Source organism: Thermobia domestica, chromosome 6 (genome assembly GCF_964235325.1).
Source record: "Thermobia domestica chromosome 6, izTheDome1.hap1.1, whole genome shotgun sequence".
NCBI classification, from domain to species: Eukaryota; Metazoa; Arthropoda; class Insecta; order Zygentoma; family Lepismatidae; genus Thermobia; species Thermobia domestica.
In genome coordinates this window covers 78750358-78778179 of record NC_137459.1, presented here as the reverse complement: position 1 = coordinate 78778179, position 27822 = coordinate 78750358, and the positions used below count along the sequence as shown (strand labels likewise).

The window sequence follows — 27822 nt, the reverse complement described above, 5'->3', positions numbered from 1 at the left end:
ATCTGCCAGCATAGAATGAATGTTGTCTATCACGTACGAATAAATTCTGCGAAGCGTAAAACAAAGACTTCTCGCACTTGATTGGACATAAGCATGTGAATTGCAATACGAGGTATCAAAGAGGGCCCAAGTTTTCGGAGCTACAATACAAGAGCAGACGGAAGTTGGCATTGAAAAAAAAGCAATACTTCGATTTGAAAAAGGAACTCAAAACTTATGCACTAGTCTAATTGGCAATAAACTAAGGAAAACTGATTTCTAGAAAGTGCAATACATATTATATATTTAGATTAAAACGCACCTGAGATGTGATTAACGTGCATTAAATTGTGAAAGTAAATATTTTTGTCTTATTACAGGGCCCACAACAGCTTGTCATATAGACAAGTGTAACTAATGTAAAACTTTGAGGATAGAGAAATAAATACGTTCCTTTCTTGGGACATTGAATCCATATGAGAACAGTGGCGGCATTTCAGATTCTGTCAGAGAGGCAAGATTATGCTCCGACAAGAGCTTGACGTTTTTTGTTATATATTAGTATAGGCTACATTTAAAAAAAAATGTATTTCTCAAACTTAAGCAGGAAGAATTGCTTCCCTGCCCTCCCAAATGACGGCCCTGTATTAGAAAGTCATTACTCGCTATATTTTACAGTTTTTGATCTACGGTGATCACATTTTAAACCGGAAGAAGTAAGAAAGACTACTCTCTTCCGGTTTTATAGAGTGCTACGAGCGCAAATGATATGATTCCTTGAAACGCTGAACCGATTTCCAAAAACCGTTCGTCCCTATCTATTACCGTTTTTATGGTACGGCTATCAACGTTAAAATTAGAAATTGTTGATTTTAACACTCCCGGTTTTAATAGAAGGTTAACGGAGTAGATAGCATTTATTGTTGGAACGTTTAATCGATTCCAGGAAAACATTTCTCGGTATCTCTCGCCGTTTTTGCTTAATGGAAATCAATAATGAAACCAAAGGTACTAGCGAATTTCAAAAATGATCGGTTTTAGAGAAATGTTAACAAGTAGAGATGATATATTTTATTGAGAATTTGATTCAATTCTAAAAATACAGCTTCTAGCCGTGTATTATCGCTTTTTGTTCTATGTCAATCAACGTAAAGCTCTAACTTTAACGTCCATACATTTCCACACTTTTATAAACTATTCCCAATGATCAGCAATAAGAAATTCAAAGCAAGAATATTTATTTGAAACATATACTAGACAACTTTAACTGGAATAGCAGTGAAGTTTGGAGATTCATATACCTATATAATTGTGCCTTTATATACCTCACTACCTGTGAAATGGAATCAGTATTTTAAAAATGAACTAGTTAGTGATTTCCTGTTATTTTTAATGCGTGACAAGGAATCACTTCCTTGGAGAATGTTTCTAGTGATCTTAGAAGAAAAACGCTGATCGAAAGATAACAAGAAGTGTTGGGTCCACGGCTGAGTGGACATCTGAAAAATTTCTTATCTGATTGCTTTCAACGACATTCCTCGGTTGGATGAGCACAAGGAAGACTTTTGCTTTCTTATTGAAGATTGAAAGAGATGATAAAATGTGGCCCCTTGAAATGCGATATATCCACATATAGTATGAATTTTATGTTGTAATACATCCATCAATTGCAACCTCTTTCACTCCCTCCGTCTCTTACCTGCCACCACACGCTCTGCACGTCCCTCATGATATTATAATAAATTCTCAGCCAATGTCCCTACAAGTTTTATTTCCTCTTTTCAACTATATCTAAAATTGTCCTTTTCTCTTTTACCATCTTTAGGACCGTCTAATTTGTTTTCCGTTCGACCAAGCTAATTCTCTCCATCCTTCTTCACATCCAAATTTCGAAACGTTTTAAACTTTTTTTTCATTGCTTTTGAGTAGTGTTTATGTTCGTGCCTCTTCTAGTACAATACTCCACACGAAGCATTTTCTCAATTCTTTATTCAAAGACCCTCAACACACACTTTCTTCCTTCTAAATGTTTCGTTCGCCATTCCTATCCTTGCATTTGTTTCATGTTTGCATTTCAAGTCAGCACAAATAATAATGCTTAGGTATCGCAAAGTAGTTACCTGTTCTCTTTTCTTCCCTCCTACTTCCATATTTAACACCAACCACTTCGTTCCAATCGCCATGGCTTTTGTCTCTCTAACATTTATTTTTATCCCATATTCTGGACAATCCTTCCTCAAGTTGTCTAACAGTCTATTGGTTTCTTCTTAGAATCCACAGCAAACGCCATATCATCTGCAAACCGTATATTAATAATCGTTCTACCCCTACAGAAATTCTGTCTTCATTATGTAGGCTCCCCTTTACTATCTTTTCTAGATAGATATTAAATAACGTCGACGAGAGACAGCATCACTGTCGAACTCTCCTTCCATTGTAATCCTTTCTGTCATTTCTTACTCTATTTTAACACTTATTTGTTGGTTCATATCTGTTTCTCACAAGACTTTGATTTCTTCATTTCAACCCAACATTTCTTTACTCACATCAACAATTCCCAGTTCAACCAAAGTTTGGTTAAAATTGTTTCAGACTTACTGGAATATACATTCATTCAAATATATATATATTTCCGTGAGCAGCGCCTTCGGCGTTGCCCCTATAAATTCCAAATCCATCTGACATGACCATTCATGCCTAAACTTCGGATTAAATGTCATCTTGATTTGTAACGTAATAGCTTGACGAACCAAAACTATAGATTCGACACTAATCTCAGTTGAGACATTTTATTTTTCACCCCTTCTCACCCACAGACCGATGGAGCCTGAACTTGAACTTTAACGTTATCAAGACTGGCATCTCAGCGAACAAGAAAACTATGAATTCTGCATAATATCAGTCGTTATCGATCACTTTATATGTTAACCCCCTTCCGCTCTCTCTAGGTGTGCTAGAAAGGTCTTACCTTTACTTAAAGCTGAGTTCAACTTAAATATCATCGGGACTGCTTCAATCAACTTAGACTCCGAAAACTATGGACTCGATACTAACACACGTCATTTTCAATTATTTTACATGCCACAAGGGTCCTAGTGGGAGATGAATTTAAATAGCATCTGAAGTGCAAATGTTCATCTCAGTAACCCCCCCCCCCAAAAAAAACTATGTATTCATATTCGACACTACTATCAGTCGTTTCGTTTGTTTTTTTTTTCATGTTTAAGTCTACTCCTCCCACTCCCCCTAAGAATGTTAAGGGGTATTTCCCCTACTGGGGCTGAATTTAGACTGAAACGGTATCTAAGGGGGTCGTACCCGAACTAGGAGCTGGCCTTTTACTTAAAGAGCACCAAAACTATCACCAATTAGCGTGATGTGATTGAGAAAAACCTCACGCAGGATGCACTGAGAAAAAAAATTGTAGGTGGCATACTTAAAAAGATAGGTTACATGCGTAATTCCTGTAGTTTTTGGACTTAACGTACAGTAGACGTATAACTGAAAAAGCATGTTTTATAATACTTTCTGTATAAGTGTTCCATCCATACGTACTTTTCGTATGAAACAATGTAGGCGGTCAGGATCTCACATACAAATGGACGTATATAACATATAGCTGACGAAGGTAACAAAAGTATATGCATGTGATATACGGAAAACTGTTAGATGTCAGACATCCTGCAACGGCATGATGTAACATCTAAGGGCAGTGCTTATGTAGCATATGGATAACGTATGATCCGTACTGATTTCTATAGTGAGCAAGAGGATACCGTAAATTTGTACAATATACCGCTGTCCGGAGAACGAATTTTTCTCTGTGTGGCTGGGGTGAAAAAGCTATTACACTTTTTCAACCGAGTGTCCCCACCGGAAATCGAACCCAGAATTGCTCGCATCAAAGGCGAGAGCGTTAGGGATTACTCTACGCGAGGCCACGAGAGAAAATATTAATGCAATAGCTCTTGTAGAATATTCTACAACAGAAAGAACAAATTTTAGTCTTGATTTATGTGTTAAGACAAACTTGACACCACGTGATTTTTTTCAGGCTATACATCTTTTTTTTTCTCTCTCTCTCTCTCTTCATCTCTGTTAATTAATGAGAAATAAAAATGTGAAGTGTTACCTTGATATTAGCATATAACATCTTTCAGTTTCGAAAGTAATGCCTTACTAATTGCTCATTCTGTTGGCAAATTCTGCATGAGTGCAATAAGATACCTTACCACGTAACAGTTAATATATATTTGGCACATGCATTTGCATCACTAACAAAGAAAATGAATGTTATTGGGAGAATCAGGTATCTAGGAATTTATCTTCTTAACTTCTTTAGTTAGAAAACGTTAAGACTTTTACTCTATTTCTACATCTTCGTCTACCGCTAATTACCAGGATAAAAGTGTAAAATCCCTACGCTTAACTTAAAACACCATGCTTAAGTGAAGAGAGTACATTATGCTTAACTGAGGATAAGGAATTTACTACAGCAAAAACACAAAGTATTGCCTTGCAATGCTCGGGTTCTATTGACCAATACACAGAAAAGAAAAATCACAGAAAATTCGTCTTTATATATATATATATATATATATATATATATATATATATATATATATATATATATATATATATATATATATATATATATATATATAATCTCAACAGTTCAGTATTATATAAAAGTGTCTGTTCCTTACACTATCACGGTGGATCAGTGGCATAGTTCTTACGTCTGATGCGTGGGGGGTCACTGGTTCGATCCTCCCCTAAGTAAGTTTGTGGTTTACAACATGGTGTCCGTAGGTTTTCTTGGGGTACTCCCAATTCCTCTCACATTTTATTCCACCAATTATTTCATCATCATTCACTTGATTTAGTCATCCGTATTCCTTAGCTTAAAGGGCATACATAATTTGGGACATTAAGCTGAAAGATTTCATTTCAAAAATTTTCCAGAAAGAAACACAGGATATTATAGAGTTGTTAATTATACAGGGTGTTTCAAAACAACGCCGACAACGTTTGGGAGGTGATTCCTTACAGCAAGGTAAGACAAAAAAGTATAGACCAACCTGAGTGCACAAATGCTTCATTTCGGAGTAATAGGCTGCCGAAAACATGAAAATATGAACTTTAAAGGTCGATAGCTCCAAAACTATGGGGCCTATCATAGCCGGGTCAAGACTTTACTTAGGAACTAGTATGTTCCCTATCCAAAAATACATGTTTCAGAATCATGCGGTACTCACACAACAACATATATAGAGGGAGTTTGGCTAAAAGCATATAATTTGAAGCACTCATCAACTACCTCTGTAAAAACTGTTGCATAAGCACTGCACGATTCTGAAATATGACATATTTTGATAGGGTACATACTAATTCTTGAGTGAAGTCTTGACCAGACTATGGTAGGTCCCATAGTATTTTAGCTATGAACCTTTAAATTTCATTTTTTCATGTTTTCGGCAGCCTATACCTTCGAAAGGAAACCTTTGTGCACCCAGGTTGGTCTATACTTTTTGTCTTATCTTGATGTGAGGAATCACCTCCCAAACGTTGTCGGTGTTGTTTTGAAACACCCTGTATAGGTATTTGTGAAATAAAAACAAAGCGGTTGAAGTGTTTTGATAGCAGGAAAAAAAGCGAAAATACTTTCATGGATTTTTTTTTTTTTTACAAACCTTAAATTGAAAGGATGATCCGGATATACTAAACGGCATTATCGTCTCTAGTAGAACATGCATATGTCGGGGCGAACCGACGGACAGATATCCAGAAATTAATTTCCCGTCATGTAGGAGCCATGAAGTGCATAAATTCGTTGAAGGATTAAATTATATACTTTTGTCATTTCCAACACACTTTCTTCTCTTCTAAAGTCTCTTGGAGAAAATTCAACCTATTTTCCTGAAGAAGTTGCATGTTCTGGTATTCACTGCGCATCTATCTACAAATATATGTGATTTATTTGCTACTATAATGTTTCAAAGTGTAGATTATCACTTCTTGGCACGCAGATTAGCAGAAAAAGTAGAACAATTGAGACAAATGATTTGATGCTGAGATACAACTACACTTTAACTATAAATCTCCGTCTACGAAAAGAACAAGTGTTCTGGCAATGGTGAGAATAATAAACATATAATGTCTTAGCTAATGTAAAATTGCAATATATCTACTTAAAATCTTAAAATATTTACATGCCTATAATTAAATCAAACGATTATAATGTTATAAAATATCAGGCAGATATGATGTTCTCTGTTTAAGGATATATACAGAGCCAATTCTTCTGTACAAAACCGAATTTTGAAGTTCCCGATGGCTCAGGGGTTGACTCTTCTTTGGTAGAAGAGGTCCCTGGTTCACTTCCAGCTATTGCCAATCGTGCTCTGTAGTGGACAAGCACCGTTTATGGGTATTTTCTCAGGTTTTTCTCGTTTCGTCCCAATTTCTCCATTTCACCATTTCATTCACGAACATCACCACCGCCTCTCTTATATTAGACCCCGTACAAAATCATAGAACTTTAAACTGAAGAACAGGAAAAAAAAAACTGAATTACATGGATAGTGATCATTATCATCATAGGTATTCCGCCATAACTGACAGGTTACTTGAGAAGCTTTCGTGCTCCGTGACCTTCCGCTAATATCTTCATCTTCACGTACGATTTCTTTTCTATCTTAGTATAATGCATCAATTGTAGTCTCTTTCGTCCCTACCTCTCTTTCCTGCTACCATACATCCTAGCACGTCCATCATGATACAGTTCCTTCTTAGCCAATTTCTCCACCACTTTCTCTTCCTCTTCTTAATAAATATAAAACTGTTATTTTCTTCCCCGCCATTTATTTAAAAAATCTCATTCGCTTTCCATTCGACTCAAATAATTCTCTCCATTCTTCTCCGCACTCACATTTACAATGCTTCCAGTCGCTTTTCATCATTTTAGGGTAATGTCCGTGTTTCTGCCCTATACAGTACAACACTCCGTACGAAGCATTTTATGAGTTTTTCTCAACTCTTTATTCAAGGTCCACAAAACAGACTTCTGATCCTCCTAAAGGCTTCTTTCGGCATTCTTATCCTTTCTTTTATTTCACGTTAGCACTTTATATGATCACTTATAACACTACCCAGGTATCGAAAACTATTTATATGTTGTATTTTCTCCACTTGTATTTCTATATTTGACAGTGACCACTTCGTTCCAATTACCACGGTTTGTGTCTTCCAGACATTTTTTTCCTTCTCATATTCTTCACAGCCTTTCCCCATGTTTTCTAAGATTTTATTGACTTTCTTTTCATATTCCATCACAAGTGACATATTATCTGCAAACCATATGCATCTTATCATTTTACCTCCTACCAAACTATCGTCTTGATTGAGTAGAATTTTTTCACTATATCTTCTAGATAGATATTAAATAATGTTGGCGAGAGACAGCATCCCTTTCGAATTTCCCTTCGAATTGCACTCTACCCTGTCATTTTCTCCCCTATTCTAACACTAGCTTGTTGGTTTATATACAATTTTATGAGTCTTCAGTCTTTCCATTCCAATCCATCGTTTCAACCCAATCTTCTTTAGAGTTCCCAACAACAATTCCCAATTCACGCGGTCACAAGCCTTTTCTAGATCAAAGCCTTCTCTTTCCCTGTTTTTATAAAGCTTTCACCACTGGCAGTTAATAATTGAACTTCATCTCTTGTGCCTTTGCCTTTCTTGAATCCGAATTCTTTCCACTCAACTTTTTGATTTGTTCTTCCATACAGCCTTCTGTTCGGTATTCGAAGCAATTTTTTTGCTGCATGCGATATCAGACTAATACTTCTATAATCCTCACATCTCTTTGTATTTGATTTCTTAGTCGTCGGCATCATAATTATTTTCAGACAATCATTTGGCCACTTTCCTGTTTCATATATTTAATTGTAGAGTAGGAACAATTCTTTTTTGCCCTTGTCCCCCATGTTCTTGACGAATTCGATTCGTATATTATCCACCTCGGCTGCCTTTCAATTCCTAATCTCGGATATAGCTTTTTTCAAACTCATCCCGTAGAACATTAACCCTTTTTCATAACCGTGTACTTCATTTTCTACTTCAACATCTAGACTACAAGATCTATTCCTGCTCTTATATAAGACCTAAACATATTATTTCCACCTTCCTAAGACTTCACTTTCCTCGCTCACTACTTTCCCATTCTTATTTTCTACTGCCATCATAATACCCCTTTGTTTCCTCCAAAGTCCATAGATTTCACCACTGTACATTTTTCATATTTCCCAACTCCTTCTTTGCTAACGCTCTCGCCTTCGGTACGAGCGGTCCTGTGTTCGATTCCCGGTGGAACCACTCGGTCGAAAAAGTGTACAACGCTCTTTCAGGCCAGCCACCATGAATGAGATTTTCCTGAGTTTTCCTCATTCACACCAGGCAAATGACGGGGTGGTACCTAACCTATAGATCTCAGGCCGCTTCCTTCCCTCCCCCATCTTTCTTCCTTCCCTTTTCCCGGATATTGTGAACGCCGAGGGACGTCATCCCTCAAAACGTGACGGGCTAAATGGCCTTAGATGCCGACAGCCCAGAAATTTAAAATCCTATCCTATCTTATCCAACTCTTTCTAATTCTTCTATGTTCTCGCATTTTCTTTTGTAAAACTCTTACCTTGTTCTGTCTGATTCCCATCGAACTCGTTGTTTAACATTCTGTATATCTCTCTGTCATCTTCTGTATCAACTTGTTTTAGCGTCTTCCTTTCTCCCATTTTCTGCTACATCTGTTCTGTAACCCATGGTTTCTTAGCCGTTTTTGTCCGAGGTAACCTACTACTTCATCTGTAGCCTATTGAATGAAAGGTTTAATATGCTCCCTTCGGCTATTACTCCTTCAGTTATCCTTTGCTGGTTTGAGTATCTTTTCTTTGAATTTGTCCAACTTTTTAGTATTTAACATCTCGTTGCCTATTTTTCTTCTGTCTACACTTTGCAGTTGAATATCTACTTAGGCCAGCACAAGGTAATGATCAAAGAAAATGTCGGCCCCGGGGAGGGTCTTCCCGTTCTTGAAGCTATTCCGATACCTCTTCTAAATCATAGCATAGTCTATTTGATTTCTTCTTGAGTCTGTTGAGGATTTTCAAAAGTATTTTTTTTCTATTGTGCTGATTGAAACAAGTGTTTCCAATTACTAGTAAATTCTGTCTACAGGGATTGATCAGAACCTTTTTTTTTTAATTTCTCTTGCGTAAATTATATTTGCCTGTAACACTATCTTCCTGTTTTCCTCCCACAACTGCATTGAAATTTTCTATTACAATTATGCATGCAATCTATCTGCCTATAATTTCCTCTATTTTCTCATAATTTCCTCTCCTTCTTCAGTTGCATGCAAAGACTTGGTGTGTATATACGTATCACCAATAGATCCTAAGTTTTTCCTTTAAGTCTTAACATCATAACTTTATCATCAACACATTCTACTTTTTCTACCTTCTCTTTCAAATGCTTACTAAGAATTGTTCCTACACCATCATGACCGCCCCTTTTATTACATGAGTAAAACATTCTATATTCTGTTCTGTTCAGCACTCCATTACCTTGCCATCAACTTCACAAACTCCTATCGACTCTAGATTATTTTAATTTATTCTTTAAGATTTTCAGATTTTTCCCTGGTGACATAATATGTAGTTCCGTGTTCCTATCCTAATCCTTTTGCTCTTATTTGTCTCTCTTTTCTATCTATCGTTATTTTCTTGTCCAATATTCCTTTCCAAGACATTCCTCTTTCAGAATGGAGGATATTTATTTTACCCCCAGAAATATATTTCAACCTGCGAATAGCCATTGCACGTGCATATGTTCTCTTTTTGCTATCAAAAAAAAAAAAAAAAAAAACTAGGGAAGAATAAAGTGGTGCTTTCTCGTTGCCTTCCACTCCGCAGTATCACAGGCGTTAAATTTACTCTGCCCACACGTGGGACTAATGTTCAAGTTGCCACTCACTATGGTTTCCGCCAACTTGACTACTGGAGAACTGCTACCTTCTTCCAGAACACTCTTCGTCTGGTTACTCCATTTAGTTCCATTCGGTAGCGGTGGCCTTTCTGGTAGTGTACTACCACCGACATAGCAGTAAATTTCACTGTAGCACGCAATCCTCCGCAAACTACAAATAAGCATCTTCGTAAAAGTACTATATATCGGATACGTATATGGATAGTGATGGTTAATTAAAAAACGTTACATTAGATTCACGTAAAATGTATATACATATAAAATTGTTAAAATAATCATTAGTTGTTACATCCTTAAGAACAGTAGTTGAACAGATTTAAAGAAAAATGAGTTTTATTGAAATAAAAGTAAACATCTCTGAAAACAGATGCCTGTCAACGATTTTTGTTGTAAGCGTTTTGTATGTGTTTTATTTCCATTTTGCATTCTGATAATATTTGGAGAAATGAAAAAAGAAAAGTAAACCTAAAATAGCTTAGTCAAACAGGATTGAAAATCCACGTCGCTTCCTAATATATCTCATTTCTGCTTTCTAGCAGGAAGTAAAACTAAATGCTCGCTTACTTGTAATAAATTCGATCCATCAAGCATCAAAAACATACTGAGGAGATTAACCTCAATGACAATATTGGAAAAAAAGAAGAAGAAGAAGAAGAAACGTTTGGGTGATAAGTAGAAAATTGCTGACGCAAGCAATCTCAGATGCAGGAAAATAAGTATAGGTCATCCAGGGATGAAAACCAAAGCTACTACCGACTCCAAGAAATAGGATAAATAGATGTTTTCTGAAGGAAAATGGGTTCTTTTTTGAGTTGAGATTGAAGAAGTAAACAAGCATGAACTAACAAGAAACGGACATGAACATGTCATCCGGACATCCGAATCAAACCTAGTCCATTCGATAAACATAACAAAGATGTGTTCATGCACACACACACACACACACACAAAAGGTGCCATAGACAACGGAGTAAGTCCCTGGGGCTCACTAACCCTGCTAGTATAAAGAAAATCGTAGACTCGCAATGAAATAGCTATTGCATCAACACTGTTCATTGGAAAGTCATGATTCATCGCTCATTATCTTCAGCATGAAACAAGCTTTTCAGAGGTGCTATGTATTGGGGCCCATAATGTACCTGGACAGGAGAAAATTGGGGGAATGTCGGGAAACTTCCCTCCAGAAATTACTACCATCAACTTGGGACCCTTCTGAAGTGGCCCCGGGTAAAAGAACTCAATCGAAGTGTGTCTCTAAAAATACTATGGGGATTAGGAAATGACGGTACTAAGTTTTGTATTGATAGACGGAAGAGATATGAGGGAAAAGCTTGTATAACAATACACATTTTCCTCAATCACAATACAACTCTTTAAGCAGTAGCTCTCCTTTCACATAGCTTTCATGCTTAAGACAGAAGTAGTTGACGTAATAATAGTTAAATTATCCACTTTTTCCATCTTTTTGACATTCCATGTACTAAACACGTTTATTTATTTGATAAATTACTATGTTTACTGAATAATCCACACCCACTTGGATCTGCCATATTAAATTTACCTCCCATCCTTCAGTAGTGGGTATTTTTCTTAATCCTTGCAACGGAAAAGATTTTTTGGATTGTGTGTACTAAAAAGAAAAACTAATAAATTTCGAACAAAGGTGAAAATAAATTGTAATTCTTCAATACCACATTCACGCACACTTTATGATTGAGATTTAGTAAATTAGTGTAGGTTTACTAGATATATATGTGTATAGTATAGATAGCAGTAACATAGGCTTACTAAACTTGTCTCTGCAGGTTAAAATACTTCAATTCATACTCGTGGTCCTTAAATGACTTTCTGTAAAGTCAAAATCAAGCTAAATCACTTTTCTGCACTCAAGAACGGTAGATTCATACTCTTGAGAATCATTAAACAAACAGTGATCCCGCCTCCCTCAAAATAATACTCCTACATTCGACTCTAAGTGACTTTTCTCAAAGTCAAGATTAAATTAAATCGCTTGCTCTCACCCCAAAGCAATAGATTCATTTCATCTTATAGAAAGTGTTACGCAATCAAAAGACACAAAAAAATACACTTATCTAATTACTCAGGTATCATTATCTATCTGTTAGGGTATACAGTGACTCGAAAAAGTATTCGTACAGTTACTATTTTTAAAGAATGAATGCCTGTTTACGATTGTTTACCGAGTAAATTACGTTGAGATGATATATACATTGAATCATATATATGAACCCTATGTAGTTGCGTCCACACTATCTTGCACCATTAGTTCACTAGTTGTGCCACCTATTCAGTGTAGTTTGCTGGTTTCATGTCTTACTCTCGTCGAAAAAGTGTTCGTACAACGTAGTTTTTTTTTCTCAAAGTAAAGATACTTGCCGAGCACTGTTAGTGTGATTACTCTTGCATTGGTGCTTGAGACGGTTGTTGCAGAGGTTATCAACTAATACTCGGTCTCTATTCACCACAAACATTTAGATAAAGGTAAGATGGAGCACAATGGAAAAGCAACAACGGAGGATGAAAGAAAAATTATTATCAGGGTTCACAATTGGACTAAATCGGTTTCTTATATACCTAAAATCATGTCATGATTTCCCTCAATGGTGCAGTTGATATTAGATAGATTCAGCGTTAGGAAGTCAATTAAAAACGACTGTAGAGTGGTCGCCCAGAAGAATTATCAAATAGATACAAGAACATAATAGTACATACGATCAAAATTAGTTCAAAGATAAGTGTCCCTAAGATTGCAAATGAGCTGCAGAGACGACGAGTAAAGGTATCATTGACTACAGTGAGAAATGCGTTAAAAATAGCATGCTATAATTGCCATATCTCAAGAAACTAAACTGAAGTATCAACAGTAATCGCAAGAAGCGCCTAGAATTCGCTCTGAAGGGCATAAATAAGCCTTTTGATGTTTGAAACAAAGTTTATTTATTTATTTATTTTTTTTTTATCGACGAGAGTTAGGTACAACTTGTATGGGTCAAATGGGAGAAAATCTATGAGAAGAACGTAGAGAACATAGATCAATCCCCAAAATCATACTAACATAGTGAAACATGCTAGTTTGGCCTATGCTTGTTTGGCGGTCAATGAGTGCTGTTAGTGTTGGGAATGTGTATTTTGTAGCAGGAATGATGAACCAAAGAAACTATATTAATATTTTAAATAGCAATCTTCGGCAAAGAACTACAAAAATGGGTCCCAATAATAACTTCTTATTTTTGCACGATAAGGATGAAGAACATACCACGCATAACACTAGGATGTGGGTATTACTAAAGTACCTACGTAAACGAGTTCACGCACACACTTAGTGACCAGACATCAATCGCATAGAGCATTTATGGGAAGTTCTTGATTTTAAAAATAAGAAACGGGATTATTTCTAACAAATCAATTATCTAAAATGTTTTATTAGAACAATGTGACAATATTTCACCTAAAAATGCAGCGAACTTAGTCGTTCCCATTTACAGAAGGCTGTATTCAATCGTAGCTCCTAAAAGGAACCCTACAAAGAATTAATCAATTGAAAAGTGATGTTATTATTACTATTATTTTCTTAAGTATGACAGCTGTACGAATACTTTTTCCACGTACAATTTTAGAACTTTTTTTTTTTGTTACAGAGAGAAGATAGCTTTCTTTAAAGAAAGTCATTTCGTTAATATTATCCTAGATATATATACGCTAATACTGGTAATTTTATCACCCACTTTATATCCTTGATATGAATAGTACCATTGAAATTATACGGAACCTCGGACTGTACGAATAGTTTTTCAAGTCACTGTAGGTCAATTCCAAAAAGTTTACAAATAACGACAGGTAAACAGTTGCTGCTCCATAAATCCAATCAAACCTACATGAAAGAAGAAATGTCTCGTTGAATTGATTATATATTTAGGTTCAAAACGCAAACATCCGGTCATACACTATCATGTTACGGTTTTATGTAATAGTTGTTCAAAATGCTCTATGGTCAAATGGGATTGAAAATGAAACAAATTAACTTTCTATATATAAATAGGCCTGTAGTTCGCTGAACCACAGCAAGCTCGGAAATAAGTAAATACTGATGGATTTTTCTGTGTCACAGAAATAATCATTTTTCCTCTTTATACTGATTTTTTCCTGTCAGGTTTGACAGTTAACAAAGGATATGTTCATAAGGGAATATAACATGACATGAACCTGTTGCAAGAAGAGTTCCGTTATGATCTCTATAGCAATGAACACAAGTCCGCAAATATCGTACAATCAATGATGTCATATTTGACTTCCTTCCATAGTTTTGTATTACGATAATAAAGATGCTATTGTGACACAAGGTTTCTACTAATCTTTCATAGATCACAAACTTTTTTATATTATTCATGTTCTTTTATAACCATTTAAATGTTGAGTGTGAAAATATATCGTTATTTCTCAGAAAATTTCGTTTTTTGTCACAATCTAAACTTTATCATTTACAGGAACTATCAGTGTTATTCTACACGTTGCTGACCTGGATGTCCAACACTAACCAAAATCAAATATTAACTATCTTAGTTCAGTACCTAGATCCCTATAACAAAAGAAATGCAATATACAAGACCACTGTTGATGATATAGCTTCTTACTGTTGAAACAAATAATCAGCACAACGTTTCAGCCATCACAGGTTTCTCCATGAGAACAATTTACACAGACTGGATGAATCGAATAGCCGTTTTGAAACGAAGTAAAATGCGAAAAGAAATCCAGCCTCACCAGGATTCGAACACGGCTTTCCGGTTGGTAGGTAGTTGCTTTACTAACTACACCACTGCATTCTTATTTTGTTTTTTATTATTATTATAGCAGAAACGTTAATTGACGTGTGCAGAGTGAATACATGTTAAATAAAACCGTAATTCCTTACTTCTTACACATTTGCAATTCCTAATCTTAATTTTCAATATAATCCCTCAGTTCAGGTCCCCAATTTCCACTTCTCTATATGAACCGCATACTGCAAAAAGCAAACATGTCCACATTTCGTAATATTCGAAAGGCAAAAAAACTGAAGAAAACTATCTTTACAATATTTCCACCATAACATGCATTTTTAATGATAAAAGTATGCGCGATTGAAATACACATGCAAAATTTGTGTATGACGTAAGGGGACAGAGTGGGCACTGTTTTGTGTTTTGGACATGTTTTGTTTCTACAATAAATGCATTGTTGTGACAAATTGTGGATTGAATTGATTAAAGAAAACGACAATGAAATTCATAAATATCCTTTATTGGAAGAAAACTTAGCTGGTAAACATTTCTGAATAATATATAAGTTGTGGAACTACTAATTAATCAGTCGTCTTTGTCATCAGAACGTGTTTCCAGCATCGATTTCCTCTCTTGCGGATATAACGTAATTTGTACAGATAGAATGAACACGCTAGAGCTCAAACAGATCATCGTGTCAGTCGAATGATGTTGGTTAGGTTATAGACCACCACTTGGTCGAGGATTCAAACTCGTAGTGCCCTTAATCTTGGACCCGGTAATTTGACTGAGACTCGGTAACCCAGAGGATAAAACATTTAGTGCGGAGCCTACAAATGTTTTTTGTAACATTTACCAGTACTTTGCTTTTACTAAACAAAACTTCTAACTAACTAACTAACTCTATGGCCTATGGAACCCGGAGGTTCAGTGCCGCGTTCACAAAAGCTCTCCACTGACTTCTATCCTTAGCTAATTGCATCCAGTTTCTACTTTGTATTCCTATCTCTGCGAGATCCATCTTAATATTATCCTCCCATCTGCGCCTAGGTCTTCCTAATGGTCGTTTTCCTATCGGTCTACCAGTCAAGACTTTGAAAGCGTTTCTACTTTCTTCCATTCTAGCTACATGACCTGCCCACCTAAGCCTCCTAGACTTGACGACCCTAACAATGTTGGGTAAACCGTATAAACTACGTAGTTCCTCGTTATGAAGCTTCCGCCATTCCCCATTCTCGTTCCTCTTGGGTCCGAATATTCTTCTCAGGATCCTGTTCTCAAATACTTTCAGTCTATGTTCTTCCCTCAGAGTAAGCGACCATGTTTCGCAACCATACAGAACAACAGGCATGATTATCGTTTTATATATTTTAAGCTTCAAATTCCTCGACAGAATTCGCGACGACAAGAGATTTTGAACCGAGTAGTAACACGAATTCCCTGCTTTTAGTCGACATTTAATTTCTTCGTGAATATGATTTTCGTCTGTTAATATTGATCCTAAATATTTGAAAGTATCCACTTTATCAAAAGCATTATTTAATATTTTAACGCCTCCACAATTTGCCGTATTACGGTCCCGACGCACTTCCATGTATTTAGTCTTCTCTGCATTTACTTCTAAACCCATGTCCCTGCAAGCGTTTAATAAGAACTCTGCATTTATTTCTACTGTTCTCCTATCATCCCCTATTAAATTTACATCATCAGCATATGCCATAACCTGGTGAATGCCGTTCAACTCTAGGCCCTGGTTGCTATCTTTGATTTTCCTTATGGCGTATTCCAGCACAAAGTTAAATAATAATGGCGACAACGCATCTTCTTGTTTCAGGCCATTTTCGACGTGGAAGCTCGGGGACAAAAATTTTCCTACCCGGACTTTACTTTGGGATTCACTTAAACATATCTTAATTAATATAATTAGCTTTCTCGGTATTCCAAGTTCTGTAAGAACGTTGTATAATGTTTCTCTCCTAACCGAGTCGTAAGCCTTTCTAAAATCAATAAATAGTTGATGTACCGGGGCATTGTATTCCCACTTCTTTTCGAGTATTTGGCGAATGGTAAATATTTGGTCGATAGTTGATCGATTTCGTCTAAATCCGCATTGATAATCTCCAATAATTTCATCTGCGTATGGGGTCAATCTTGCTAACAAAATATTTGAAAGGATTTTATAGGATGTTGACAGAAGAGAAATGCCTCGATAATTATTACAGTCAGTTTTGTCGCCTTTCTTGTGAATTGGAACAATGATTGACTCTTTCCACTCTTGTGGCAATTCTTCCTTGTTCCAGATAAGGAGAATGAGTTTGTGTATCTTGTTCCACAATTTTTCGCCTCCAGCTAAAATTAACTCAGCCGGAATTTCATCTACACCCGGAGAATTGTGTTTTGTTGCTAAACAAAATTTCTACGCAAAAGAAAAATGGAAGGAAATGTTAAATTCGAAGTTACAATCATAAAGAAAAGGGTGAAGAGCTAAATTAAAAAAAAAAACAATAGAGCCCTGCTTTTATTTCAATTTTTTTTAAAGTAGTATTTGTTTACAATTCTCTTATATAGACATGGAACAGCAAATTATCATATGGAGATTTGCCACATATGCTCTATCAATATTATTTTGCTCTACAGGGCAGACTTATTTGTTTTCCATTATAGGATTCAGCTGAGTAGATCTAACTAGGGAAGGACGCCGGGTGTTACTCTGACTTCATATATATATTATGCTCAATCGTCTCATTTGTAGGTACAAAATAATTATGCAAACGTAAAAATCCTCGATCGCAAACGTGTTTGAATTACGAGTGTTAGAAGTTCACAATTGAACAAATTTTGCAGAAAGTTTGAAGTAACTATTTCTTGAGATGGACGCTTCATTTTTGATAATGTTGGGTTTTCTTGGGAGCCCAGCACAGCGATGAAGTCAAATCATACACAGTTTGCAAGATAAGGGCACTTATTCAAAGGAATGGCATCTTACATCTAGCAAATTGCCTCCTGTTTGGCACACTTGGTCGATAGGCTAATAAAATATATTTCACACCTCTATTCAGCTGTATTGTCATTCAAATTTCACTTTCTTTTGTGACCACCTTCTAATTGAACAGTGCATCTAAAAAAATAGTTACTTCAAACTTTTAGCAAAATATATTCATTATTTTTAACTTTTAACGCTTGCAATTCAAAAAAGCTTACGATCGAGGATGTGCCCGTTTGCATAATTGGCTTATATATAAAATAGAGTCGATTGAGTATAGTATCGATATGAAGTCAAAGTAACACCCCGCGACCTTCCCTAGTAAGAAATAAGAGAGAGCATATATTTAAGTGAAATAAGTCGATGCAAAAATCTACCAAATATGTGTTTCTGCGATCCAAATGACACTGAGTCGAAAAAGTCCAACAATATGTTTTTTTTTTTTTTTCATTTTAAAACATTTTATGGTAGTCTTGGCGTACTTTTGCATGATTATGAAAACATTTCAGTGTTATCGGTTTTAGGAAAAATAATTTGTTACTGTAATCAAATCCACAATTTGCTTATGAAAATATTAGGACATCCGGATACTATCCAATGTTCATAATTAAATATAAAAATCTACATGACAAAATATCGAAACTTCATCGATATTTCAAAAATCGAATAATATAGAAAAATATTATAACATCGAATATTCAAATATCATAAAATATATAATGTCAAAATATCGTAAATATCGAATATTGAAATAGATCAAATATCAAAAATATTTGAATACCAAATTATCGAAAAGCATCGAAATATTGAAGAATATTGAATATCGAAATATCGTGCACTATCGTGTGTAAGCGCTTAGCGTACACGCCTATGGCGTGGAAGACCGGAGTTCGGTTCCAGGTGAGCTTGTGTGGTTCGGATCCCACGTTAAGCTGTAGTCCCACGTCTCATATGGCTTCGCTGCTAAAAGGGACACTAAACTGAAATCAAATCAAATCAAAAACCACAACATAAGTATTTGTCTGATATTTGGAAAAACGAAGCCTTTCGAACCCAATTAAAAGCTTACCAATTTAACATCGTACTTTACTTAGCTTAGCTTAATTAGATAATTTTCTTCCTAAAAGAAAAAAGAAATGAAATCTTTGAATTTTACGTCCCAAGGTTAAGCCGGGCAAGCTAAGGGAGACAGTGATGATGAGAAATGAATGAAGTGGAAGGAAACGGGAGAACACCAAAAAATCCACGCGTACGGTGTTTGTCCACCACAAAGTTCATTTAGTGCGATCTGGGATCGAACCAGGTACCCCATGCACCAGAATTGAACCATGTACCACTGAGCCACCGCGGCCTCTCTTCCTAAAAGAAGTTGTGAAGCTGGAAACTATTAGAATTACGGAATAATTAACCACATTCTAAAATTTTATCATTGCGATAGAATATGGTTTATTGACGAAACACTGTCCATCTAAAACAAAATGTCAACTTGTAGCTTTTAATATCAGATACGGTACTTTAGTTATATACTAATGTCTATAATTGTGAAAATGGAAATTGTTTGTTTTGTCTGTTTTGTGACATTTCAAGATTGTGTATTTTTCCTGTCAGAATTTGTGACATGAAATTTGAAGAATCTCGTGTGCAGGAAGTCATAAACGATGTCATCTTCATCAATACGAAATGAGAATAGTCAACAGTAGGACTTTGTATCGAACCGTACAAAAGCAGGTTGAGAGTTGATGAGCAGAAGAGGGTCATTTAATTAAAGCCACATCTATTGGTTGTCAACAACTCAACATATAAGTAGTTTCTTTCAACTATATCCTCTCCTCGTTTGTACCACATTTTCCCATACTTTCTTTCATTCATTTTTTTCTGTTGTAAAAGTATCGAGTCTTCTCTATCCAACGCGCTTGTTCTGCATGTTTGTTTATCGTATTGAGAACTATTTTCCTGCTCATTTTAACTTCCCAGCCCTGTCTCTATATTCTAATTGAGGAAGTGGTCCAACCCTTCACTATTCTGCTTGTCATTTATATTTATCGATTCACTGAGTAGGGAAAAATTCACATAAAGAAGAGAGTTTATTGCTGTTCTATTCAGATTTACCTTCACAACTAATGCAGATGAGCGAGAAATCTTGACCAAACAAATATAACAGAAAAAGAGGGAGAGGAGGAAAATGACCTAACCATAATTACTATGTTTTGATTCTCGCCGCGCGTCTCTTCCACGAGGGCGCTGACCCACTTTACTCTTTCCGCGTTGCTATGACAACAGGGGCCAAACAGTGAGCTTGTACCAGTGCTGTAATGATCGAGGCTTTCCATTTCAGTTGGGATCTGACAGCGTGTTGAACAGCAGACGTTGAATATACAATCACGTGCTCTTCACCGTCCGCAGCACGTAAGTACACAGTATGTATCATATCCGTTTTCTGTTTCCATTTATTTCCATTGCGTGACATAAACTGAGATTGTTTTTGTCTCATACAGAATTTAGTAACTAAATGTGTTCATTCGCTTTGTATAATAACGAATTCAAATATGTAAATGTGGATGCCACAAGCACCTACAATTACTTTTCGAGTTTTAAAAACATTTTTTTTTTCTCGAACAAGTATTTCAATATTTTAGACTTAAGTGTCATATATCATTATTTTGGTTGGTCTTTAGTTCCTTACCTATAGCTTAACGTGAGATTCGAAACATATGAGTTCCGCTGGGATTCCAGCTTAGGTCTACCGCGCCGACGGCCCGTACACTGACCGTCTAGCAGCAAGGGAGCTCTAGAGAACATTTTCTTAAATATAATTCTAATAACAATACAGTTAAAAATAAATTGGTTCATTTCCGCTGGTCTAGTGACTAGCACAAATCTTTGGTTCATGTGGTACCGACCTCGATTCCCGGTGGGAATATTTCAAAATTTGAAAGCATCATAGTGGTTCGGATTTCACCTCAAACTCTTGGTCCACGTCTCATATTGACACGGTGCTTAGAGGGACACCAAACTCCAATTCAGTCAACCAATTCTCATAGTGCACTTAACAAAATCATCTAGTGTTTTTCTTCAGGTACGACCAGTGGCGTATTTACGATTTTGTTTCGGGGGGCTTTGCTAACTTTAGTCCTGGACATGTGGAAATTCTGCAAGATATTTCTGTTATTTTATTATAGTAAATAAAATTTCGGGGTTTAATCCCTAAAGCCCCCTTAAATACGCCACTGGGTATGACAATAAAGATTAACGTATTCAAATCCTGGTAGAAATGGAATTCCTGGTTAAGAGTTTCCGAATTATCGTTACAAAACCCAGGTGAATGCCTGATCAAAGAAAATATCTTTTTATTATTATATTTCTATGCTAGTTGAATATACCCATGCCTTGCACGGGGACTGTATTTGGAAGTCAACGCCTGTGGGAGTATCACCATTGGTCTCAGCAATCGCGAAAACTATGGATTTGATACTAATATTGGTCATTTTGGGCTATTTTTTCCATGTCTCGGTATCCCCTCTGTGACCCCCGGCCCGGAGCCGAATAGCATGAATTTGGAAGTTAATGCGATCAGAGTTTCACCATTGATTTCAGCAACCGCGAAAACTATGAATTCGACACTAACATCGATCATTTTCTACTACTTTTACATGTTTCGGTAAACGCTCCCCCCTGAGACCCCCTGGTTCGAATTTTGAAAACGTTTAACTCTGGTCTGGAGCCTGGACCAAGGTATTTGTGACTAAAATTGGTAACTCTCGGTCAATTTATCTGGATCCCAAGCCGGTTCCGGTAAACGCCCCCCCCCCTCGAGACCTCTCTGGTTCGAAATTATAAAAAGGGCTTCGTCTTGATCTGCGGCCTGGGCCAAGGTACCCCTGACCAAAATTTGGTAACTTTCGGTCCACTCGTCTGGTCCCCAGGCCTCACACAGACAGACAGACAGACAGACAAACACACAAACAAACTCTCTATTTTATTTATATTAAATTTATTGGACAAACGATTCCAACATACTGTCGCTTCTTTGACAATAAGCAGTTACGCTTGGACCTAACTAATCACCTCATTAAAAAGTTACTGTTCTGAATTATCAATATCACATGCATTATGGTTTTTCCCCCTCCATATAGATGTTAACTTCTGACTGGTGTAATCGAGTAGTCTACATAGCAGGTTGCAAAATAAGGTGGGGCTGAGGGGACTTCTCTTACTTCAATTTTTTGAAGAAAATCACCTCCCGATGAACTTACTGAGTGGGGGTAATAAGTGACACTACTGTCAGAAGCTTGCAAATTATTTACAATAATTAACATATAATTAATATTATTTCATATGTAATTTAAAGATGAGTTAGTGGTTAACAGTATATCTAATCTTATATAGTTCAGTACTTATGGGTGCTCAAATATGTGAACCCTCTATGTGCAGAATATTACAGTGCGAATGACTTTTTCTTTCTTACTCCTGTCCGCCCCCACATACAAACACACACGATCACTTCGGCTGTTATGATTTCGTACTCTGCTACAAAGCTGTGCCCAACAGCATAATTTTGATAATTTGTAATAGCTTAGTATAAATGGTTATTTATAGCCATTTTATTGTTTATTGCATCGCAGTCAGATTTTAAGCTAAAGTTTTGAAACATTTATTATTATTATTATTATTATTATTATTATTATTATTATTATTATTATTTATTTATTTATTTATTTATTTATTTGCGAAAATAAAAAAAATTAATGTTCCAGTGCTTTCAAATTATGAGTAACTTTTGTTTTATTTATACTTTAAATGTATTTTCTGTTGTATGTTTTAATTAAACGTTTTGCATTCAAGTTCTTAATCATGGTAGCATTAGAATGTTCGAGTAAATAGAATTAAATAAGAAAATTATGAAAGAATATTGCCTATTTTGAAACAAAACCAGTGGACCATATATTCTAGTAACGCTTCGTTTCCTAATATATCCTTTAATCTCCTGGCTATATCAGTGGAACATGCAACTGAAATAATGAAACAATTAATGCAACTTGTATTCCTTTTTATTCACGTAGAATTATTATTTTGGACAAGGGTACTGCTAGGACCAATGGTGGGTCAGTGCTATAAAGCTCAAATTTAGTATGAAATTTCTATCCCCTCCCATTTATATTTGTTTGTTTCTATTGTCTTTTTTTCAGTAGCGAGGCAATGTGAGACGTGGGCCTACAGTTTAAAATGGAATCCAAACTGTAACCAACTAGAGGTCGTGGTCCATGTTCGGGCAGCTATTTATTTGTAACCGCCTGGAGTTCTGTTTGGGCGAACATTTATTTGTAACCAGCTGGGTTCTGTTCGCTGTCCTTGGCTCGTGGTATTACCAATAAGTATACTCCTGATACTTTAACTTACCTGGACAGGATGATGAAGACCTCTCCAAGAAAGGTTACAAACTGTTTCCAAAAAGCTCGTCGGTCTCAATAATGAGATGAGCATTAGGCGCCGAGAGGTTCGGGTGTCTCGTCTCGAAAACCTCACGGACGATCAGACGGTCATCCAGACCATAACGCACACAAACACCATTCATACATACAACGAAAACACACTGGGTTAAATGACACTATACTTATTTATTAGAACACTATTTTGAAAAAAAATAACGAAGAGAAATGAACACAACACTGGACGCTAATAAATTTTGCCGCTGAAATTACGTTTTGCCCTTTTCGGGAAATAGAGCCCTTTCTATATATATGATTATAATTCAGGTATCACTATAAATACTTTGCTCACACCATTAACACACTTGGGGGATTCGCACTGGGGAAAAGTTGTCTGGATCGTCCCACGATGAATCCAGTTGTTACGCTGAACAGTCCTGCAGCGTAAAGGTGAATCTTCAGCAAACACACAAAAGAAGATCTCCACAATGGAATACAGATATTGGAGGGCGCGTATGTAACATTTTAAACGCACAAGGTCTGAGGACCTGGGATTTCACTGATTGGGGCTAGCCGTAAGAAATCTCCTTCACCGGCTAAATAGCTTGTGCCCCTTAACACAACTTATGTTTGAAGTTCAACGCGAGATGCGTGGTTGCATCTTCCAGACCTGGAGTCAAACTCCTCGAGCATCCAAGCTCAAGCTACGGGTTGCAATGGTCAACGGAAAAGTGTTGGCAGTTCATTTCAAAAATCACTCGGTTAACTCACCTGTATGCACATACAAACAGAATACGGAAAACAATTTATGTTAATTTTAGTCAACTGCCTATAATGCACTAGACACGGCGATAACACTGGCGTGAGAAAGTACAGATAACGAACTACGAAAATTGTGAGGCTGGTGCCACTTTGGCTACTGGGACATCTGGTCAGCCCGTATTTCTCTAATCTATTATAATGTTTCCATAAGCGATTAACGAAAGCACTTAATTCAGTTCCAAATAGCTGCAGAATATATACTGTGCATATAATAAGTCAGGGAGAAACACTGAAATGGTTAGTCACTAACTGAAATGTTCTCAGCAAAAGCAATGTTTTAAATATATATATGAAAAACGATGAAATACTTCTTTGTCCAATTGTGTGGGAAAGAAGCAATTCCCGCCAAAGAAAGAACTTATATGCGTTGCAGAATAAAGCATAAATCGAAAATAATAATCACTGTCTTCACGAAATATACAGGGCGTCCACAAAAAATCCTTCTATAACCTGGTAGCGGTTATATATGGTGTCCGAAACGTGGAACGACCTGTCAAGTGCACACGTAGACAGGTTGAGAACCCTTGGCCGTATGACGAAATATGAATAAAATTAGGTTTTTCACCTGAAAATTTAAAATAAGTTAGTTGGCAACACTGTCATATGGTGTGAGACTTACGTGTATAAACGATGAATGGTTTTTCACCTGAAAAAGGGCTATTAAAATAGTTAAATACCTTGTTCACTCACTACAACATGATGAGGTTCCTGCATGAACAATGTCCAATCCAAATGTTCCATACAGTAATAAGATCCTCTTGAACAATTGGTGCAGTTGGGTTTCCTTATCTTCCGTTTCTTCACATGTTGAAACCATGCTGTCTTCCTGTGTGAGTATCCTCCATTCCTCCATGGTTCTCCAACGATGAGTTGATGAGGGGAGAAGGGGAGATTTTTTTTTAACACTGGTGTGAGAAACGAAGTACGGTTACAACACCTGTATGATAACTCTTTTTTTTTTAAGTTCGCAGAAAGCGTTTATAGAGCTATTAAAATTCTTATTTTTTTAAAAACATTAATAAATTCTTTTCGTAAAATGTTTAAGTGTTCCGTTTCGATCACTTTATTTTGTGTAATATGAAATAAATATACACACACGATAACTATTCATGAAAACATCGACTTGAAGAATTATCAAATATCTCAATAAAAATTAGTAAATATACTGATATCTGTATTTAAAATATCAAAATGTGAATGAATAATCAAATAACAAAACATGTTAAAGGTACTAAAATATTAAAATTATTGTTAAAGTTTCGATATCACTCTAATATATTTGAAAAATATGAAAATCATTGAAAAAGTAAAATGAATGGAAATGTAAACACATGATAAACTGACAATATATAAACAAAATAAGATTTTCACCTGTATGTCCTTTTTTTTTTACTGTGCCTCGTGTTGTTTGGCAGAAAAGAACGAAAAATCGTTTTTCAAAATAAAAAAATAAACTTAAGTGTCAAAATTGACGTTCATAGTAATTCCAAGAAATAAGCATGATTCTGCATATCAAAGAAAAGATCGTGATTTCGTTGACATGTACGAAGAAAATTCGCCACGCCATAAGATCAAATGCCATCTGCTCGTCGAGACTTTAGTTCGATAATGCTCAAGACAACAAATGATTTTATTCTGAAACAAAGTTATTATTAGCTTAAGCCTAAAATAATGGTTGTTGTTCACTTCCATAAACGTAAACATTGTAGGGTTACCAAAATAGATGGGTATTATCTGCAAAAAATTTATTAATTAAAATGTTGAAAACTATTCAATATTGATCCAAGTTTTTCAAAGGTCTGAATCAAGGAAGTTGACTCACTAGTCCAAACATTCCTGAAAATAAATGGTCATTACACCATGAATTGACCAAAAGCATAGGTGGGAAAAATGTGTAATACTACACGTACTTACACACGAAATATGCCATTGACACCTGCGAGGCAAGACTAGAAACGAGCGTAGGCCTGCAACCATAGGCACTTACAAAATGTTTCTATACATAACTGAAATATCAACACTAATATTCAGTAAAATGCGCGTATGTTCCCTGGAACATTACGTACATCATCCACCTGGAAAAAGATGTGTAAACACACGAAATACAAATGCTCTCCTAGCATCGTAAAGATATGTCTCTACAAGACAAAATACATGAGACCGGTGAAAAGAAAAACATGGGATACAAACAAGAGTATAGTCAACGACATTACAAATTTCTGGTCGGTCTGAAAACATCCAAATTAAATTCCCTACAAAACAGCTGTAACAAGCTTCCTTAGGCATCTTCGCTACAAATATTCAAAATGGTCTTATTAACATATTAAAATTCAGTCATCGAGCATACGAAATAATTAACAAAATAATTTTCAAAAATCGTTATGGCTTCACGCTGTTGGAAAGAAAATAAGTTTATTATTCGGGATCTATATCACTATCTCTAAGACGGCTGAAACCTCATAAATAATGGGCCATGTCGATTTTTGAAGAAAATCATCCGTCATTGGCAGTATGGCTGAAACCTAAAGATTTGTATTCCAAAACCTTTGGCCATGTCGATTTTTTTAAATCCTCCATACTGTTTGTTATGGCTGAAACCTAAAGGTTCGTTATCCAAAACCTTTGGCCATGTTGATTTAAAAAATCCTCCATAACAAAAACAATTTTACTAAAAAATTCCAAATAGTTTTGGGACATACTGTGACTAAAATATAACTTTCTCAGAATTAATGTATAAACTAAACATTATAGCACATTAGCATACAAGTGCACAATATAGTTACGATTCATAAACGTTAAAATATTCGCTGAAATGTTACTAGACAATAACATACACTAAAAAAATCTAACCTAAGAATACACATGGTTAGTTACGGGTTACTATAAAAGAAGAAGAGAAATGAAAAACTATATTTTGCGATTGATGGCGAAAATACAGTTAGCTATGGAATATCCAATGGATTAGCCACATCCATTTTTGCAACAGATCTGCAATTCCAGGAAATATTGCCTCCCTGAAAAAAAATTATTTATCCCCATAAAATATCCTACCCGAAGAAGTTTCCCTACGGTCGTTCAGTGGTCTAGAGAAGACGAAAAAAATGTTAATTAGAAATTACAAGAAAGTATAGAAGTTAAACATATTTCCGCATATATATTAATATGAGGGGAAAAACGACCGTTCACCATCAGAATATCTATTCATATAGTTTCTTCTACAATAAAAAGATTACTGCTTTCGTTCGGAGAATTATACTATTCACACGACATTCCTGCACATTCTATTACCAACAAGGAAATGTCTGTTATCATTTGTTTAAGGCTTAGCCTACTTTCCGTTCTAAACTTTTCTCTTCGAACAAAATATATCATGTCACATCCTGGAAATTCAAATAAGTCAAAATCGGGTAAATGACGTAAATGAGGTTCAATAAAATTACAGTAAACACTTCAAAATGAAAACGAAAATCTAAGATTAACACTGAAAAGAAATTTAACATTGATTATAAATGTAAAGTTTCATATTCTACGCATGAGATTACATACTAAGTTTCATTTACAAATACAGAAATATATACGTAACTAACAACTAAAAATCTTATCCTGGGCATCTCGATACATTTTTTTTCTAAAAGAAAATTAAACTAATTCTAAATAACATGTAATAACATATTTAAGAATTTCGAAAGTGGGAAAGGATCCTAAAAGATTTTTTTTTAATTTAAAACACAATAAAAATATATATTATAACGCCAAAACATCTTCCCACTGGCTGGGGGTACGG

At 35.7% G+C, this 27822-nt stretch overlaps 2 protein-coding genes across 3 annotated transcripts in view; one reads left to right on the top strand and one right to left on the bottom strand.

Annotated features, from left to right (window-relative positions):
• Window positions 1-27822, bottom strand: part of LOC145687213 (uncharacterized) — an 82781-nt gene that overhangs the window by 53562 nt on the left and 1397 nt on the right. The gene's annotated exons all lie outside the window — the stretch shown is intronic.
• The window catches only part of LOC145687694 (MAM and LDL-receptor class A domain-containing protein 1-like), a 120746-nt gene continuing 112978 nt past the window's right edge, over window positions 20055-27822 (top strand). Inside the window, exon 1 of one of the 2 annotated variants that reach the window (XM_081761151.1) lies at window positions 20055-20207. The gene's annotated coding sequence lies outside the window, so the exon portion shown is untranslated. The remainder of the gene's footprint in view (window positions 20208-27822) is intronic. The other variant, XM_081761152.1, reaches the window with a different exon arrangement.